This window comes from Tribolium castaneum, chromosome 1 (assembly GCF_031307605.1).
Source record: "Tribolium castaneum strain GA2 chromosome 1, icTriCast1.1, whole genome shotgun sequence".
In the NCBI taxonomy this organism is placed as follows: Eukaryota; Metazoa; Arthropoda; class Insecta; order Coleoptera; family Tenebrionidae; genus Tribolium; species Tribolium castaneum.
In genome coordinates this window covers 20,775,326-20,796,831 of record NC_087394.1, presented here as the reverse complement: position 1 = coordinate 20,796,831, position 21,506 = coordinate 20,775,326, and the positions used below count along the sequence as shown (strand labels likewise).

The 21,506-nt window shown below is 31.1% G+C and overlaps 1 protein-coding gene across 8 annotated transcripts in view; it reads right to left on the bottom strand.

Annotated features, from left to right (window-relative positions):
* Liprin-gamma overlaps window positions 1-14,684 on the bottom strand; it is a 71,772-nt gene extending 57,088 nt beyond the window's left edge. For 7 of the 8 annotated variants that reach the window (XM_064355659.1, XM_008201031.3, XM_015978196.2 and 4 more), the window contains exon 1: window positions 14,306-14,683. The gene's annotated coding sequence lies outside the window, so the exon portion shown is untranslated. Of the gene's footprint in view, window positions 1-14,305 lie in introns of all 8 variants that reach the window. The other variant, XM_064355661.1, reaches the window with a different exon arrangement.
* Window positions 14,685-21,506: the final 6,822 nt, after the last annotated feature.

Here is a 21,506-nt window from a genome sequence, read left to right as displayed (position 1 = left end):
AAATCGTCACACATGAAAAATCGTCCACTAACAAACCTGTGATGAGTAATGTCACCAATCAGGGAATAATAAAAATATACGACGGCAAATTCAGCACGCGGCGATTAATTATTTTTATTAACTCAGTCGGAAAGGTTAAATAGGGGGGTAATGAGTCAAATTGCGTTATTTATAACAGTGCTAGCGCGCCGCGTTCCTACTCATTTATTTTCGCCAAAATGTCATTCTCTCTGTAGAGGTAATACTCCTGCTTCTCGTCGTATTGAACTTTCGTTCCTCCGTAATCCGGAAGTAACACCACATCGCCGGCTTTAAGACAGCAGGGCACAGTCTTGCCTTGGTTATTGACGGTGCCCGGACCCACGGCGACGACTTTCCCTTTGGAAATTTTCTTCCTCCATCCTTCGGGAATCACAACACCGCCTTTGGTCTTAGCCGCGGGGTCGAATTTTTTAATTAGAACGCGGTTCAGGAGAGGCACAACGTGTTTTGACATTTTGTTATGGGAATAAAAAATTCTATTGAGATGTCAAACGGCCCAGACACGTTGATAGAGTAACTGCTTATCGATTGGATTCTTTTTACGGTTTATTGGTATTTACGGGGGGTGGAGATTAAAGACTTGTGAAGGCACGAAAGCTTTTGTATTCGCTGGACTTTGCGGGCTATATATTCTACTATTTTCAAATGTGGAAAAGGAAGTTCTGTTGGAAATTGTAAAATATGGGGAAAATAAACTACGCGGTTTGTTGGAGTAAGTTTTGCAATATTCAAGACAATAAATTTTGAATTCACCAAGAAGTTATAATCCCCATGTAATTATTAAAGCCAACAAACCAAAGGATTAACTGGAAATTATTTACTGGATAGTCAGTGTTTCCTCCCGTAAACATGGGTCTTGCTTAATGGGGATTTGTTTATTAATCATAAACGGGAATCGAATCTATTAAAACAATACATTTTAAATTACCCTGCTTTGTGTACGTAGAGTTACTCGTTTGTTATTTTACATTTAAAATTTAATTTCAAATACAGAATATGACATTAAAACTAAATTTAATTTTTTAAAACATTTCTCATTGTAAAAAAACCAACAACGATTCGATTTTGTGATATCAGTAATAAACAATAAATTAACCCAATCATAAAAAATAAAAACTATTTTATGTAAAGCTTTGATGATTTCAAAATTTAAATTATCGGTTTATACAGGGTGTTAGGAAACGGCTTAGCAATTAATTAGAAATTAATTAGAAACCCTTCCATCACTTTCCAAAAAGTGCATACTTTCTTTAAATAAAATATTTACCCATCTATTGAGAGTCACTGTGTGGCTTATGTTATGAGTTATGATAGTTTAATAGCAGTTAATAATTTTTTCTAATCAAAATGTCCATTGTAGCGCATGGACATCTTGAGAATTTTCCAAAATTGTTGCTGCATGTTTATTTGTGCGGGAAGTTCAGTTCTGGCACTTTTTTTCGTAAAATTTAATAAAGAAACAAATTATTTCGCAAGTAATTGCATTAAGTGGACCAAGAAGTAAATTTACGTCTGCCGTTTTGTCAATAAGTTTAAAGTACACGCTATTTTGTCTTACTTAAATACTTTTTTTTCATACAATTACAAATTCAAGCAGCATTCATTTTTAATTCTACAGAGTGTATCAGAAATACGTGTCTTAATTTTAACAGGTAACAGAGCTCTGACTGCAATTATTTATTTTAAAAGTTTTTAACTCAGACTAGAATGACTTCTTAAACACAACCATCACGATACCTTATCAATAGCTTTCTTGATCAATGATGGGTGATGGGCGATAGGGGTTTCTCTTCATTGATCAAGGAAGCTGTGACTTGTCATTTAGTGGAAACTGAGGCAAAAATGTACACTAATTAAATACTACCGTTCGAAATTTCATTATTAGACTCTAGGATCGTAGTATATAGATATTAAAAGTTTATTGCGTCTTTCCAGAAAAAAGAAACAATGTCAATGTATGAAAAATTTTGTTTTATTGGTTGCCTGAGTAGATAAAAATTGGTACTTTTCAGAAATTATTAGGGTCGCTAAAAAGTATGAATACAGTTAAATATTTCAGAACGATTTAACAAAGAATCTTGAAATTTGGTAAACAGTTAAAAGTGCTTAAATTCTATCATCTGATTTTTTTAAAAGGCACGAAGGATCAAGTTTAAGTATTTTTAAAAAAGCATTTTTTCCTGAATTTAGCGATGTTACATAATATCCATCTTTACATTTATTAAAAGGTAAAAAAGTTAAAGTTCAAAAATTTTCTGGAATAGTAAAACTAAGTTAGCATTGAAAATACTGTTATCAACGATATCTGTCACTCGTATATTAGACAAAAATTAAATTTGGATGCAATATTTAGTTTAATAATGGTACATTTAAGTAAAACTGAGCGAAAAAAATTCTCATGTTGATCATCTTTTGTAGCATAAAAATCAAGTATTTCATGTTTAATTTTTTTTAACTTACTTATTTTAAGGTCAATGTTTAAACAACAAAGAGCTAAGGATAGATAAAGGCAACATTTTCAAGGCTAACAAAATTTTACATTTTTCAAAAAGATTCCATTAAATTAAGGTATGCATGTGTTATACCATAGAACTCAGAAAACATTAAATTTCACCCTTATTGCTATTTAAAAAAATCAAGTTAGCCTTGTATCCGAACAACAAATGGAGATAGAAATTTAATAAACATCTGAAACGATTTATATACTCTTTAGCATACACCAAATTTCAACAAGTTGTGATGAATAGTTTTTATAATATTTAACTGTATCCATACTTTTTAGCGACCCTGTATAAATGCGGCAAATTCAAATTCCGAAACCACCTGAGATCCTACACTCTTTTATAAACAGTCCGTAGTAGCATCATTATGATGTAAATTAACGGTTTCCGCTCGTCGAATAAAGCTTATTATTAATTAAATTTATTTTGTTTTCGACAGTTTTTTTTCACTTTAAGTGTTTAGAATGTTGGTAATTGATAACATAAACAAGATCAGCTAATTAATTACTCGCCTTAATTACTAATTAATAAATCACCAGAAAAATAAAAAAAAATGAATGTAGAAAACTTTCCAAATAGGGCGAACATCTTGTTTCGACCAATTTCGCAGCTACTACCTGAAACAAATTTGCCTGGCAAGCATCTGTGAGATAATACGTCAAAAAACGAGCACTTATGATATTGCTTTTGAATATTTAAAACGCGCCAAGTCGTATACATTTTAAAAAGTCAAATGAAAAATTCGAGTCGGGATTTATCTAATTAATATTTGTGTGTCGTTCGTGTAACACAAAGTCCTGAATAAGCCCTGCATTACTGCAATGGTGAATAGCTGGCAAACTCCCGAATCCAGGATATTACCCAAATTTAATTTATCTGATACTGTCCTGTAACCTGTCATGTGCATCCAGCTGGAAGTGTTGTTTCAACTTTTCAGCGTTGGCAATTTCGTGTGTATCTATCAGAATAAGGTTCCTTTATGGCGTATAAATAGGAAGTCAATTTTTGGATTTCCTGCTTTTATCGGAGATTTTTCCAGAATTCTAAGACGACTTCCTGGAATAGCAGCCAACTTACAATTAGTGAGCCGTCCAGGGACCAGTAACCAGATATCCTGAGGAAAAAGTGACCCGTTTTGTGTATGTTCCCGGCTTCTGAGCCAATTAGTATCGAATAAAATGAATATGTCAGCTGAAATTCGTGATTTGTTTGCCAAAGCGCAGCTTTGCCCTGATGCCAGTGTGTTTTCTCTTTGCGTGCGTGCGGATTTGACGCATAAATAATACAAGAACGTAGGTAAAGGAGTGAATTAATGTCAGTCACACACATACAGGAAATGGACCATTTATGAATATATACTCGCTTATTTAAATGTTGGATGTGTTCGCACAATGCGTTTATAGTAATGGAAGCGGTTTAAGCAATTATTGCACAACGGGTGATTGTTTTATGTTGCGAAAAAGGCACCTTGTGGGTGCTTGCGCTGAATTTCTTACTTGCCAACGGAAATTACCCAGCTTCAGACCTTATACGATCATGCTACTTGCCACTTTTTAGCATAATCGTGCTAATGCTAAGCGAAAAGGGACCCGCCTTAAATTGCTTTAAACGCATTGTTTGTCACAGGTCATTAGTCAATGTTGACTTTTCATGACGTTATCAAGGCTCTCCCTAACGCGGGTTTCCGGAAAAGCAACAAAATGACAAAATTAAGCAAAATTTTACTCCAAAGACACTCCCTTATCATAACAACTTTCTTTTATTTTACAGCTTTAGTTTCTTAGATAAAGTTTAATTTTTACTCAACTATATTTTTTTACCAACATACCGGTTCCAATGACTAAACAAATTATTAAAAACAAAATGTTTCGCTCAGATTTAGCAGATGATATAACTCAAGCAATTATGAACTTGTTAGAAATTACGTTAGAACAATTTTTTTTTAATTTGATAATATATTATATGAACAAAAAGACGGTTTAAGTATATAATTGTCCATTTATTTCAAAAACAAAATTTTGAAATAGGTATGTTGATATCTTATTACTTTGGGAAGGAGAAATTAGAAGACTTTAAAAATGTTAATAAATTAAATAATAAAAATAAATTTACATTAGAAATAAAAAAAGATAAAAATATTAACTTTGAAGATATAACATTACAAAAAATAGAAAATAAAACAGAATTCGAAATATTTCAAAACCCCACTCACACTTCTCACATCATCATACCGATAGATTCTAATTATTGTAATAGTCATTAACTTGCAAGTATTAATAGTTATATACATAGATTAATTAACGTAAATATATCAGTAAATAATTTTAACACAAAACTAAATATCATTAAAAAAATAGCAAGAGAGAATGGATTTTCAAATAGTTTAGTTGATAAAATACTTACAAAGAGCCTTTAATTTTTTTTACAAAATGGAGATGGTGGCGCATGAGCGTTTTGGAAATTTTATAAATTGTGGCTAACATGTATTTTTTTTGTAAAATTTAATTATAAACCACAAATTGAAATAGAAGAATAACGTAGTGGACCAAGAAATTAATTTTCCTCTGCTGCCTTGGCAATAATAATAAAATTTACGCTAATTTTTATAATTCTAGTTCAGAGGTTCTCAAAATTTGGGACTTTAATTTCAGAACGATTTTTTGGGAAAACTATGCATTTTTTATTTACATAAATTTTGCTTAATCGGTTTGTCTTGCCATTCTCTATCTACCTTTAAATTTTTGCTAAACCATTCCCTAACACGCTGTATGTATTGTGCGTTTTATGTTTTAATTGTTTATTAATTATTAATAACTACATGTTTTATTTATTATATACTTTTTAATACGTTCAAATTTAGGAGGTATGTAATTTTATATTTTATAATTTTTAACGTGTTCTACGTAAGGTCACAGGAATGTGTCTGTAACGCGTACTTTTGAATTTTTTGATTATGTTTTCAAGTATAAATAAAGAGTGGGAGGAAACGTTGAGTTCTTTTTTCCCCGATGTCTTGATATTAGACACATTCCCAACCAAAATAACGTAAGTTTTTTGTAATTGTTGTAACCAAATGTGCGATTTGTGTTTTTTGTACAGATCTTGACAATGCCGTAACAGGCGAAACTAGTCGAATTAAACATTAAAAATTTGAAGAAAATCAGGATTGCAATCATTTCGTAACCTAACATTTACCTTTTGTATTTTTTAAAAAATATATAGGAACGACAAAAAGATTTTTTTCGTTAACCGTTTAATAATTTCGATATTAATAAATTATTTTATTTAAAAACGGGTGTATTAATGACGTCATTAATACACTCGTTTTCAGTAGTAACTGTTTGTGGGATTTTGACGTTTGAATGATATTTTGTTATAAACAACTAGTTAATGACAATGACGACTAACATCATTTCAATGGTAACTATGTTTTTGTAGCAAACGTGATTTTTATGTAAAATTGAAAATGTGTGGAGTTATTTATTTTCTTCTGATAGTCTTTGTGGAAAAGTGGAAAGTGTCGAAAAATTAAAAAATGATCTATCTCGAGGACAAACAAAGGATGAAGGTATTTTATAATGTCTCATCATTATTTCAAATTTTGTCATTACGATCAACAAAAAAATATTGTAATAAACTCGTTTGTTAATGGGCGATTAATAAACTAGTTTATTAAACAACTCTTATTAGTTGTGGGCATTGAAAGTGGACAGTAGAGTACATTCATAATTTCATAAAAATGCAATTAAATTAAAATTTGGAAAACCTCTTTGTAGTAAGCAGCTCAAAATAATTGAATTCGCTCATAAATTGGTGTAGAGTAATACATATTTTATTCATTTTGTTGGAAATTTATTATGCTAAAGAAGCAATTTGCACAACCATCAATTCTTAATTAAGAAACAAAATTTATTCCTGTGCAATTATTTACTTCTTGACGTTTAAATTGGATCTCAAATAATGGATTTATTCCTCATTTCATAATAAATTTCAACTGTCAGTTGTAAAGTAAAACAAAAGATTTAAGAATTTAATTTTTTTAACAAAAAAAGCTAGAACTCATAAACCTCGTATTGTTTTGAATCGCTTTTAATTTATGGTTCGTGGTTTTCAACATTTTCTATTCCTACTGAAAGGAGATTTTCTCATTCATAGTAGGTATTAGTGCAAAAGTAATTTTAATTAGTTTTCCGTTTTATAATTTTACTTAAGTGAATTTGCATTTCAGAAAGACAGTAAGCGAAGAAAACTGCTGAAGGCAAAAAGCGAAAAAGCTCTACCCTTCCACTTTAATTTAATACTAGAAATTTGCGTTTTATTTGTCTTTGGTAACGAGGACTGCTTAACGGGTCGATTCGATAAAAATTTTAATTACGTGAGTGTTTTCTGTTAATTAAAGTGTAGACGAAAAAATAAATGACACAGTAGGTGCGAGAATTTTTAAAATCAACTAACATCAATTAATTTTAGAAACAAATCTTGTTTCTGGTTTCAATCTACTCTAAACTTCCTCATCGTTAACTTCATTTCTCTGGGGCTTCTTGCCTAAGTTAGATCGCTTGACCATTCCCTTTACCCTGACCTTATCCTTGCCCTTTGAGCAAGCTTATGTGCATATTACAAACAAGCTAAAGCTTTGCGGGTCCCTTGCCCATGTTTACTTCAATATTCACTGTTTGCTTTCTGAAACAACTTTTTGGGCGCAGTTTCGTGCACTAAAAATGACCAAATATGAAACGTACCTAGAATAACAATATTGGCGCTGCGCTGAACACGTTTCCCTGTTATTTACCCGGTAAACGTATCATTAATTTTGCAGATAACTGTACTTTGCATTAACCGAGAGCAGGAAATAAGAACAAAACGAGTGTTTTCATTTCGATTTCGCAACTCCCTTTTATTTGTTATTTTTACTCCCTTATTTTAGGGGTGGCATTTCGCACTGTATGATTTATGTGGGTGGAATACTCGCGTATCTTTATTCATAACTGTCATATCCTTGTCCTTTATTTTCATTTCACTTGTATACGTCCGAATTTATATTCATACACCAACTGGTACTTTTTCATTCAATTCGCGATGAATTTATAAGTCAAGGAGAAATTCAATACAATGCTCGCTACAAATGCACGCACTTTAATTAATTAAAAACAAAATTTGATTAAAAATGTGCAGTTATTGCTTTTCCATTCGAAAACAAGCAAAGTCTGGACTCTCAATTTATTTTTCAACATGTTACTTGATTAAAATTTAAATTAGCTCGGCCTGTGCATAGGGCGTCTCTGGAGAAACCAGCCAGATATAACTTTATCGAAGAGGGTTGAAAAGAAGTGCTGTATGCAGAAAAATCATATTGGAAATATTGACTAAAAGACGAAATTAACTAAGGATTCTTTAATTTCTCCTTTCAGTCTTCAGTATGTTCAAAATAATTATTTACTGAATTTTAATTTCTCTGCTATGATATGCTTCAAATATTCTTTTTGAGCCTACATTTGAAACTTTTTAACTTCTCATACAGGGTCGCTAAAAAGTATAATTATTGATTACAGTTAAATATTATAAAAACTATTCATCAAAACTTATTGAAATTTGGCGTATGCTAAAGAGTATATAAATTATATCGTTTCAGATGTTTATTAAATTTCCATCTCCATTTGTTCTTCTGATACAAGGCTAACTTGATTTTTTTATAGCAACAAAAGTCAAATTTAATATTTTTGAGAAGAGCATTTTTTTCTGAGTTCTATGGTATAACACATGCATACCTTAATTTAATCAAAACTTAAAAATTTTGGAAAATGTAAAATTTTGTTAGTCTTGAAAATGTTGTCTCTATTTGTCGTTAGCTCTTTGCTGTTTAAACAGTGACCAAACATAAGTAAAAGTTAAAAATTTTTTTTGGCTCAGTTTTACTGTAATAACTGTAATAACAGTAACAGTAAACTGTAATAGTAACAGTATTTTGAAAGCTAACTTAGTTTTACTATCCCAGAAAATTTTTGAACTTTAATTTTTTACCATTTAATAAAACTTAAGGTAGGTATTATGAAACATCACTGAATTTAGAAAAAAATGCTCTTTTAAAAATGATTCAATTTGACCCTTCGTGCCATTTTAAAAAAATCATGTTAGCCTTGTATTTTCAAAATAAATGACGATAGAAATTTGAAAAAGCTCTCAGATGATAAAATTTAAACACTTTTAACTGTTTACCAAACTTCAAAATTCTCTGTTAAATTGTTCTAAAAATATTTAATTGTATCCATACTTTTTAGTCACTCTGTATAGCTAGAGCTTTAAAATTTTGTATACAATCCAAATCGACCATTCTGATTCAACTAAATTGTTTTCAAAATGGCTGAGTTTTTATTTTAAATAGAAACCAAACATTTTTATTGCATTTTTGAAATCACCTTCTCAAACTGAGTAAAATTTTTATTTGCAAGGGTTAATCTAAGATGTCACAGCCCTTGAACTTTTTGTGATAAGTAAATATTTTTTTTGCATTCGATAACCGAAGGTTCGATAAGTCTTCAAGAATTGTCAAAATTGTCAACTGCCACAATTCAAGGCTAGTATGATTTTTTCAAAATGGTTTTCAAAAAGCTGCAATAACTCAGTTTTTTCAAATAGAACGATTCTATTTTCTTAACGGCAATCGAAAGAATATCGATATTTATGGTGACTTCTATCAATACGTCCTATACCTATCTCTTACAGTTTTTGAAAAAAATCACAAAAAACAGATTTTATTTCGTAATTTTCGTAGTTAATCAACTAGACCTTGCAAAATGGTCAACAATTGTCAAAGTTCAATATTTTATTTACTTTTGATCTGGTTCATTATGGAATAAGCAGTATAATTTTAAAATGGGTTATTATAATTTAGTGAATTATGTAAAGTAATTCAGTCAGTCTGGCATCGAATTGTAAACTTCTTGAATAAAACTGGTGAACAAATCGAACATTTCTATTAATTAAAAACACAATTTAATCGTATTTTTTGAAAGTTTACTTGATTAAAAATGAAAATAATGTGCTAAATTCTGTCTTTTGCGATTATTACAAAAATTGTAAAAGACAGATACAAAAGAGTTTAATAAAAGTTTGCATAAAAATTGATGCTCTTTTAATTTCCATTGAAAAAACATAGTCATCTCATTTGGAAAAACTGTTTTATAATCATTTTTAAATTGTCTTTTTCAAAAAATCATAGTAGCCTTGAATTTTGACAGTTGACAATCTTGAAGATTTGAGAAGACCATTCGAACCCTTGGCAATCAAGTGCAAAAAAAATATTTACTTATTTTAAAGGATTCACGAGCTGTGATCTTTTCAATGAACCCGAGCAAATGAAAAGTTGTGTACAAAAATTGACATACGTCAAAAACTATGACAGATCAGATTAACAACTAGGATACATTTTACTCGATTTCAAGAGACAAATTTAAAAATGCAATAAAAATAGGTATTTGTTGTTTCAAAACTATAAAAACGCCAACGTTGCATTTTACCAAATTATTTTTTTAAATAAGGTTGATAAAAATGTAAAATAGTTATTAATGATTAGATCTCTCATTGAAAGTATAAATTACATTAGCTATTATTTTCTTGAAGTGCATGAATAATTTATAACAGCTAATTTTGAGAGAAAATACAACTTTAACGTTTTTATAATTTTGAAACAGCTAATAGTTACTATTTAAAATTTCAAAGTTGGTGCCAATTTCTCGTATTTCTGAAAATTGAGCAATTTTGACAATACTTTAGTTGAACTCAAAATAGTCGATTTGGATTACATTTTACACAAAATCTTAAAGCTCTAGCTATATTAGAAGTTAAAAAGTTTCTGATGTGGGCCCTAAAAGAATCAGCCTGTATAGAAATGTTTTCCAATGCCAGCAATGAGAATACTTTCGTGGCAAGGTAATATCGGATTTCTACTAAGAGAATTAAATTTCATTAAATCTCTTCCTGGACTAGAAAAACTCTCCAAGTAATTCAACATCAAACGGATCTGATCACCATATTCATCTTACCGTCTCCACTGTTTTAAAACACCTGTCTCAACAACAAAATTTAAAATTGTTGCGCTATCTGGTGATGTATAACCCTGTATGTATAATAAAAATAGTAAGTAATCAAAACAAAGTTTTACGCCAAAATATTCTCTCTGGAATCTGAAATTGTTCTTTTCCATTATTTCTTTGCCCCCAACGGCATTTCTGCATTCGGGCAATAATTACAAAGTTATAAACTCTTCCAAGTCCCCGAGGACAAACAGTTTTTCACTCAGATTAAATGAGGAGTGATTATTTTTAAGTGACAAGCATACAATCGGTGACAGTATGTACTAGGTATGCCGTGATTTAATCCACTCTTCAGCCTAAAGCTAACTATTTACAGTCATGAAACAGATTATCATTTAGAAAATAATATCAGACTGAGAATCATCAGGCTTAATGGTTATTTGCCTTATGTATGTTACGCTATCGATCCGCCCCATTGTTTAGGTCGGGGTTACCACGAATATCGAGTTGGTCAATCATACTGTAAAAATAAAAAAATATGGAATAGATCGAGAAGTGAGATAAGGACATGTGAAACGTTTCGTTAAATCTTTCCCACAGCAGTATTTTTGTTATTTAATACGTAATCTTGTCTTTTGTTGCACAAACCTTCAAGGTAAAAATCCCGTAAAACTTTAATCTTTACTACTTAGTGACTCAACTATTTCATAGTCCACTGCTTGTGTCTCACTTTATCTCCAAATCTTAGAAAAAGAACTTACACTACGTATTGGCTGAACAACAATTCACGATTGTAGTTTTATGTTCTTTGCACTGTTTGACTGCATCGACTGTAGTGTAAGGTGTAGTTCACTTCAAACACTACTTGAATTTCTAATCAAGTTTAAAAATCGTAAAACCATAAAACAGTTCAATAGTGCTTACTTTTTGATCGAAAACTGAAAATGTAGCAACTCCAAAAAAATTCTAAGCGAAGTGCCTTTCATTTATATTTGACTCCAACTTGAAAGCACTGCTCATTATTTTTTTATTTTAGGAATGAATGCATAAATTATTTAAAACATTTAGCGCCTCAAATGCATTACTCTCCGTCTAACGGCTCTTATAATTCATATTCCAACATTAATTTTCCAGACGGCCTCTCAAATACATATTTGAATTTTATTAATTTTAAATGGGGTACGAGCTTAAATAATAAATAAGTTTGCGTATAAATATGGAATAAAGGGGAATTTATAAATTCATTAGCTTATTGTATTGTAAACAATTGAGCTCAATCATTTTATAGAATTCTTTCTTGTGTTTTGGAAGCAACCTGTAATAGTTATTATTAATACGAGCGCGAAAACACAAGTTTCAGGGCTGTCGTTATGCAACAAGCGTATGCGAGTTGCACACCTAGACATCAGAGAGTGTTATTCAAAATTTAATTTGTTGGAACATTTTAATTTAAAACACATTGTTAGGGGAAGCGTGTTTTAAAATAGTGAAAACATTATTTTAAAACACGTTGCTATGGGAAGCGTGTTTTAAAATTGGGGCATTTCACGCGAAGCGGACAACGACATAAACTTGACATCTTGAAATTCGGTCATATTGAGGATAATTGTTCTCCTAGAAAGCTTGATTGTAAATACATAATGATTTTTTTGTATGACACTTATTTGTGAAGATATTGACTTCTAAAAATTTGACAAAATATGAGACAGAGTTTTTGGAAACATTTATTTAAAAAACTAATGCACACCAAAATATTTAAAATAGTGCTTTATATGTATAGAAAATTCTCTGTATTTTTTTTATTCTGAAATCAGATTTGGAATTTGAAATTTTTTTCGTGTAGAAAACCGGAAATGAAGTTTTAAATCCGAATTTTAGTAACTTGGACCATTTTTTTATATTCATTTTTATTTTGAAAAAATAGCTTATAATATCTAGAGTTTTACACCATAAGTCGCAAAATGGGATCTCTATTTAATAATAATAATAATTTATTTCTATCAATTTATACAGATATAGTAACAAAACTGATACGAAAAACGTTAGTATTATACACAGAAATAACAATAACATAAAAATAATTTTAAGACATAAGTCAAAAAACCTGTCTGTTAGAGAATTCATTTAAAGTATATAGTTCGAAATCCAAAATGTAGTCAAATATTTTCTTTTTAAATAAATTTAAATTACAAGGTGTGCGTAGATGCACAGGTAAACTATGGTATAGTTTTATTCCTGCATAATAAAATTTTTTTTTCCGTCAGCGTAAGTTTGTGTCTTGGATACTCTAAGTCTACTTTGCGAGTGTTGTACTTATGGTCGTTAGTGACATTAAACACTAGATTCTGTTTAAAGAAAAATAAAAGTAATCTTGATTAATTAGAAGTTTATTTAATGTATATACAGTACTTTTTTTGTTACTGTAACCTGCTGATACCCATTATTAAGATAAGATGTGATCAACTTTAACATAATTCCTCTTATGCCGTACTTCTTTAATTTACTTATTAGGATGTTATGATCTAGGCAATCGAAGGCTTTGGAGAAATGTAAGAAAATTCCAAGAACCACCTTTTTTTCTTCTAATTTATCTAACAGAGCATTAGTGAAGCTAAATATAGCTGAGTCAACAGATTTCCCTTTATTTCTTTAGGAGATACAGTACTTAATGTCCGTGATCGGCCGGTTTACGCAAGAAATTACGCGCTTTTGAGTACATTAAGTACTATATCTCCTAAGCGAATAGAGATCCCATTTTGCGACTTATAGTGTAAACTATTTATTTTAAGCTATTTTTTAAAATAATAATTAAAAAAAATGGTCCAAGTTACTAAAATTCAGATTTGAAACTTCACTTCCGGTTTTCAATACGAAAAAAATTTTAAATTTCAAATTCGATTTTTGAGTTAAAAAGAACAGTGTATTTTGTGTATAAATCACCATTTTAAAATTTTGTTATATATTTTTTAATCAGAATAATAGTTTGCAACAACCTTATGCTTAATATTTGATCAATTTTTAGAAGTCAATAACTTTTTAAACAAGTCGCTCACAAAAAAATCATTACGTAATTTACATTCACACCTTTTAAGAGAACAATTGTAACCGAATTTCAGATTGTCGCATTTTTTTGACTTGTCCGCTTCACATGAAATGCCCCAATTGTGAAAACACGTTGCTATCGGAAACGTGTTTTAAAATAGTGTTTATAATCTAGAATTCAGATATTAAAAGGCTTAAAATGTTACCAACAGAAAAATATTTCCGCATTATGTGACAGCAAAAACCTCAATTTATTTTTTCCAAATCCTTTCATTTGTGGCCGTGCCCTTTGGCTTTTTGCTGAAACGTTAGCGAGGCCATTAAGTCCCTCCCGTATTAAATGTGCAACATTCTCTTCCTTGTAAAGTGATTTAGAGCTTTGAACAAAGCAAAAGAGTAAAACCAGAAGGAGAAAAAACAATAAAACTTTGACAAGAAGGTGCCTGCCGAGATTAATTGAGTGAGTTCAATTGTGCTTTTATCACACCCACCGGCCGCTTTTGTTATGACTCATTAAGAATGGAATCCGTCGGTCATCCTTTCGAAAACTGGAGCAAATCTTCGCTTCGATGCGTCGATTTCCCAGCACTGAGTAATGGGTTGTGAGGTCGTGGGAATGTATGAAGTCGGTTCCGGAGAATAGGATTTAAGGATATCGAGTGTTGGAAAAACTCCGGTGCAACTTACCTCTTCCTGGTGGCAATATTTAGGTCAGCATTGCTCCTGCAGGGAGACACACCCTCGTTTATTGACTATCAACGATTGCAAACTAATAACTACAACGGCAGGACTGTTTGCACACTGACACCATATTACACCAGACATACGCCAGCACTCGTGCGAATCGCGCGAGCTTTTCGAAAATTCGCGAGTGCTTTAGCGAAAAAAAATCGGAAAAACGGAGCGGTTTCACTAACACGATTTATTCGGGTTTCAATTCCTACGTCATAATTGAAAACGACAATTAAAGCTCACATCGGCCAGTTTATAATTAAATTTGGTGGTCCTGCGATTTACGTTGTTAGATTCCGGGGACTCGACACGGACTAAATTCATTCATTGACTACACTTTTGCGCAAGCGCTCTTTCACTTCGCCGTGCCATCGCCGCAGGTTCGGTTCGAATAAAGACAGATGGAGGACCGTTTTTAGGGTGTCTGACTGAAAGGAAAGCTCCGAAGCTGTTTGCAGGAGAAGGACATGCAAGCACCGGCGGAGGGAACAAGGAAGCGTGCTAGAGCGCGCTCCCCTCGAAACTACAACCAGGGGTGATGTAGTAGTTTTCATTATTGCTGGAAGTAGTGCTATTATTCCTCGCATACGTTACACAGCCTTGAATCTTTATTTAATGAAGAAGTCTATCCGCATTTTTGGAAGGTGTCCGCTAAGCACCTGGAGTGGGAGGCGTCGCGACGCCATCTGGTGCAAAATCCGGGCGAGTCCTTGTTACAGCTGACCTCATCATATAAACTGTTTCGTATTTATGCCGTTCATAACTTATTTTGGACTATTTTCAACCAATCAATAGGTGAGGGGTCTCACAAGAGGTTTAGAAATCGCCGGATGCGCAAGCAGATGTCGAACATCAATTACTGGCTTCCTGCATTTACCAACCTGTGATTTTGAATTTTTTCATTGTGCAAAAAATAGGCTAACCCAGTTTCACACATGTCCACTGAATTACTATCAACGCCAATTAGCAAATGGGGACAAATAAAACACACATGTTTTGCTAATTAGGTGCAAAATTATTTTACGTTACAATGCGTTTTTAAATGTTATTGTGGACTTGATTAATAAACGGCAGGAAGAGATAGAGGAAGGACGCCACATGTTATGTACGAGAAGAAATGCAACCCTCAACAACAAGGGCGGATCTAGGGTGAGGAGCAGGGCGCCATCAATTATATTTTTTTAATAGCATAAAAGCCTAATGAACAAATGTTTTTTTAAATAATCACATTAAAGTCTTTTTAATCCACATTTATAAATAAATTAATAGGTAAATAATACATTTCTAATGTGGTTCTGTCCACTTTGTTTAGTTTCAGTAGAAGGAAAGGTGTTTAATGTTTTTATCACTAAAAAAATACAAATTTTCTGGCAATGTACAACTCACAACCTGAAGAAATTAAAATTAAAATTGAAACGTCAGAAAATTGTAATTTTTGAGTGTTAGTCTAAAAAGCACAAAATACCTTTCCTTATAATGAAAAAAAATTATTATCACTTAATAAAATATATAGGAAGATTCTTGAAAAGTAAAACAAGAAAGGTGCTGAGTTCTTTTTACGTTATTACTTATCTGTATAACAGGCTGTCCCTACAATCCGAAAAAGCTCCATAACTTGTTTATTATTGAGAATATTGAATTTTCCTTTTTCTAGGTTCTAGGTTTCTAGGTTCCTGCTGTAAGTTTCTAAAATATTGCGGTGTATATACAGAGTGTTCCAAAATTAAAAAACACTAAAGTTATGTTTTTTTTTTAATAAAACACCCTAAACTTTATTGCGTTTTTAGATGTAGCTTTTAATACTGATAATTTTAATCTAAACTTGTATTGGTCGATTCTGCTTAGTTTTTGAAATATTTTTTTGCCAACAACACTTTTTATTTAAAAATGTATTACAAAAAAACAGAGAATCATAGAACAGTAGGACTTTCACCACTTTATAGAGAAAAGTTCAAACTTAACTCTGTTCTAATTGCTTAGCGCAATGCAATTAGAAACATAAACAACTTAAGAAGTTTGTTAAAACTTGAATTACTTGAAAAAGTTAATTGGAACACCCTATTTTTTGTTCTTGCTTATCAAAAAATATTAAATTGTTAAATCATTTGTTGAAGTTTATACGAAAATTAAAAATTCGTCAAAATATTAAAACTTTAGTTATTTCACTGTAATAAAAGACAAATAATGGCCTAAGGGTAACATTAAAGTTGATTAATATCAATCAATTAATATCAACTTTAATTTTTGCAAAAAATTTTACTTTTCGACTACTGAAACAATAGTTAGTAATTGTTTTTTAATGTTTAATGTTAAATATCTTCAGCAAAAAACACTTAATGTGTCTTTGCAAAAATAAAAAATTGGGTGTTCCATTTAAAATTTTGAAGTTATTCAATTTGCAACAAATCTCTTCATTTTTTATCTTCGTGATTGCAGTAAGCTAATACAAATTATAATGTCTTTAAGTTTGAACATTCTTTTTTAAAGTGGTGAAAGTTTTACTTTTCTGAGATTCTTAATCTTTATGTAATGATTTTTTAAAAGCGTGTTTTTGTCAAAAAAATCAAGTTATTTTAAAAACTACGCTAAATTGACCTATACATGTTTACGTTAACATCATCAGTATTAAAATCTACGTACAAAAATGCAATAAAATTTAGGGTATTCTATTTGAAAAAACATAGCTTTAGTGTTTTTTTATATTGAAACACCCTGTATATATACTGCAATATTTTGTAAGCATGCAGCAAAAACACAGCTATAATCTAAAAAAAAAAACTCAATATCTTTAATAAAATACAACTTATGAAGCTTTTTCGCATCGTTCGGACAGCCTGTATGTAAATTAACATTGCCTGTTGTACCGGGTGACTATTAATGATTGTGATTTTTGTGGTCAAGTTGGTAACCAATTTGAAAACTAAATTTGGCAATCTTGACTATCAAATTTATTTGTCAAAATTTTATATTCAGTTGTCATGCACCTCGGACATACGATCGCTGACTTGGCCATCAGATGAAACAGCTCCATACAATAAGCTAGCAGGGAGACCAATAACTCAATGTTGCCAATAGATTTTTTGCCTGAATCATTAAAAGTCACCCGGTATTTTATGTTGTTGTTTTTTTAATTATTATTTATATTATTATTGTTGTTATTATATTAATTATTAAAAATTTAAAAACTTATTAATTATTTTTGTCCATGAGAACTAATTATTTCAAAAACTTAGCAAAATCTACTATTAAAAAAATATTATGATTAACTACTACGTATATCCAAAAATGCACACAAGGTTGGGTGTTTTATGTAAAATATCTAAATTTGCATTGTAACATTTTTTCAATAAAAAGTTAAAGTTTTGGAAAATTTTGGAAGCCCCCCCCCCAAATTTATTTCTGGATCCGCTCCTGCTCAATGAATAGCAGTAATTATAGTCGTAATAACTGTACATTCGTGCAATTAACTCTTAACTCGATGTAGACATATACTACAATTCAAAATTTAGAAGGTTTGTTTAGCAAAATATCTGGTGTTCTCCTGAGGGTCGTAACAGAGAGTGGCACTTTCGTATCCAGTGTATGCTTGCATAAGGGTAACTGAAGAGCTGTTGTCACCTTCCAAAAGTTCACAACAAAAGAATAGTGTTTTCTTACGCAAGTAATATTCTTAAAAAATAAATTAATACTTTAGAAGTTGTCGTTTATTGAAACTGATTTTCTTTTACTTTGTTGAATTACCGAAATTGAAATGATGGATCTCTATATTAGAGAGATAACAATTGTGTACCTTCAAACATTTATAAGCACACAATACGCAGATAATTGATTTTCATGTAGATAGTGTAGACACTGTGTAAGCAATCTAGTCGGAACATAGTTCAATGTAAATTAAAGTCGAAAACGTGTAGCATAGGTTTATCGATTTTCTACATGGAACATTAAAATTTCTCGTAAAATACGACAATGTAAAGTCTTTGTGTTACAATGTGGTTAATCATGCGGTGAAATTTCAATAAAACTGCAAACCAAATTTGCAATCTAATTAATATTGAAGTGCACATTGTTTACACAAATCACATAGTGCAACAATAGTTATGGTTCTATGATTATAACTATTATAAGTATCCATCAGAGTATGACAGTTTCGAAATACATATATGCAGGATTAAAATAAAAAGTAGGTAAAAAACGTTTCATCAAGCGTTTCATTTGAAATAATTATTTAAAAACGCATAAAGTAAAATATTTACTAATTTAAAAAAAATGCTACAAAATGATCCTTTGTATTTTTCTTGTAGGACTAACCATAGGCGAGTTAAGGTCTGGAAAAAAACAATCATTTAAAAAACACTGAAAACTGAATAACAGTCTTGTTCAGTACAAAATTAAGAGGTAGATAATTTAATATAGATTTTATGAATAAAACTTATAATAAACTGAAAGCATTGAGTCCAACAGTTTAATCTATCAAATTTTCTGGGTCATCTTCAGATGCTGAATTGTGGTCTTCAACTGGAGAGCCCGAGGGAAGAAAGTATTTTCTTCTCTTATTTCCTTTCCTTAGTATAGTTGGGCGATGCTCTACACACACTATTTTCATATAAATACTTATGATTTACTAATGTTTAATTAATTATGTAGTGTCATGTAATAATATTTCAAAAGCTAGTAGCTCGCTAGAACCGTTTTGTTTTATCAGCTTTAATTTTGGTAAAAAGATAAAAATTGATAGGACTTATTTAAGTAGTATTTAAAAAAAATCTAAATCTCTAAACTTATTTTGTTAACTTCCTCAGTTTTTATTTATTTGTTTTATTTTTTATTTATTAATTTTTTAATGATGAATAATTATTATTAAATTTACTGGCAGACGTTAAAAATTTTATTACCTACCTATCTCAGAAACTAAACAAGATCTACCAAAAATAAAAATGAAGTAGTTAAAAGACTAAAATTCCGTATTTTTTAAAAAATTCTTATCACTTGTCACTTCCGAGTCTGTTAGATATTTAGAAAATTTTTGATTTGGTTTCTAATCTGTGGGTTTTTTGTATGTGTGTTTTTTGGTAAGTGGGTATTTTTCTGTGTGAGCTTATTTTTCATGTGAGTTTTTTACTGTGCGCTTTTTTCGTTGTAAGCTTTATCCATGTAAGTTTTTTTCGATGTGGGTTTTTTTCTTTATGAGCATTATTCCGTGTGGGCTTTATTCTGTGTGAACTTTTTTCTTGTGGGCATTATGTTTGTAGGCTTTTGTCTTGTGGGCATTTTTAGTGTGGGCTTATTTCTGGTCACCATAGAAATAAGGAATAAAAAATTGAATATAGGTCAGTTCCCGACGGTTTGCGTGTGGAGATGAGCTTCTTCCTTTTCTTATTTATGGTATGATGACTAAAAATTCAGACAAAAGTGTGTAAACAAATGGTATTATTATTATTATAGCGTCTAAAAGAAGATTATATGGCCAAAGTTACATTACATTTACCAGGTAGTTTTGCAAAAACCGTCGTGAACTGACCTATAGAATGAAATACCGACGATATCAAAAAATTGATGAAAATAATGATAGTGATATAGGGAAAGTTTGTTTTAACATCACAGTAAACAATGTTTGCGATGTATACGAAAAAACGCAAGATTTACATAGTTTTCTTATGTTCTCTGAATATTTCAAAGCTGCTGAAAATTACTTATACTTTCGTATGCCTATAAATAACGCTTTTTTAAATTTTATAGTGTTACCTATGTTAAGGGATTAGCACATCCAATCTACCTTCGGTGGTCACAACGAGCAATTAAACATTTCCCGCAGGTATTCCTTGTTGAGAGGTTTTTCTGTAGTTCTGTAGTACTATGAGTTGTTTTCATTGTTACATGAGCGAATCTGTATCGTTTTTACTATCTAAGTGACTTAGGTTTAATTTAGAGAGAAAGCTGGTCTTGATACTAACATTTTTATTGCACACGAATCTACATCTTTAGGCATTCTCGAGAGAATTTTCCTGCAACTCTATTATGACAAACATTTTATAGAAAAAAACGAAATCTCAGTCGTTTTTCTTTACACAAATTAGAGAAAAATTTGATTTATTTATTACTGTGTTTAAACTCCCGGCACCGGTATCCTTCGACCATATATCATATAGACTGGGCAAGGTGAGATTTGTTTTGAAGCCAACATGTGCAGGTGGGGCAAGGGGAAATAAGACTTGGTACGCGAATTTGACTCTTAGGTACCCCTTCTCTGATTGGTCCATTCAAAATATTTCCAAGTGTTTCGTTAATATTCGTCAAACTTCGTGCTTCACGATTGTGATTAAAGGGAAAAATTGTGAATTTTGGGCTTAAATTTACTTGTGAATGGGTAAAATCTGGTTCTTGCGTCGAAATATACAGGAGAAAGTATTCACAAGGGGTATTCATCGGTAATGTCATCCGTAAGTAAGAAAATACAGGTGTTAACCTAAATCTGGAAACACACCAGTGGCGTCGTAACGTATTCTGATTTTCCGCTTTGATACTGAATATTTTTGAATATTACAACTCTGACGACATGTCATAAGATAGAATTAGAAGTATTTTAACTAAGGCATTTTTTTTGAAACTCGAAAACTTAAATTATTTCTGAAACTTGTAATGTTTTTTCAATTGTTTGCCCCTTGACTACGAGCTGCCATTGAACAAGGAGTAAGCTTCCTCTTGCCCCTCACTCCTCGCACCCATACATGTTGGCTTCAAACAACCTGCCTACAAACTCGCTTTACGGCGAGTCTATATGATATATGGTCGAAGCCGGTATCCAATCCAATCCAGTCCAATCCCGGCAGCGTCAGGAACATTGAAAGTGTCAAATCATCGACCATGATTTTTCTTCAATACCGGCTTTCAGGCGACAAACAATAATATCAACCGGTGCGCAAAACAATTGTTTTATGTAAATAATTAATTTTCACTGGAAATTGTGCAGTGAAAAGATGTCTTTGCTAAAGTAATGATGTCTTTGCTAAACTTAATTTAAGGCGTAAATAAATCTTAACCTAAACTTACAGATGAGGCCGAGATTATTGTTTGGCCTGTAACATGATTTCGAATGTATTCAAAATTGGACCAAAAATTTTATAGATTTTCTTGGAATTGGAAAAGCCTAAAGGACGTT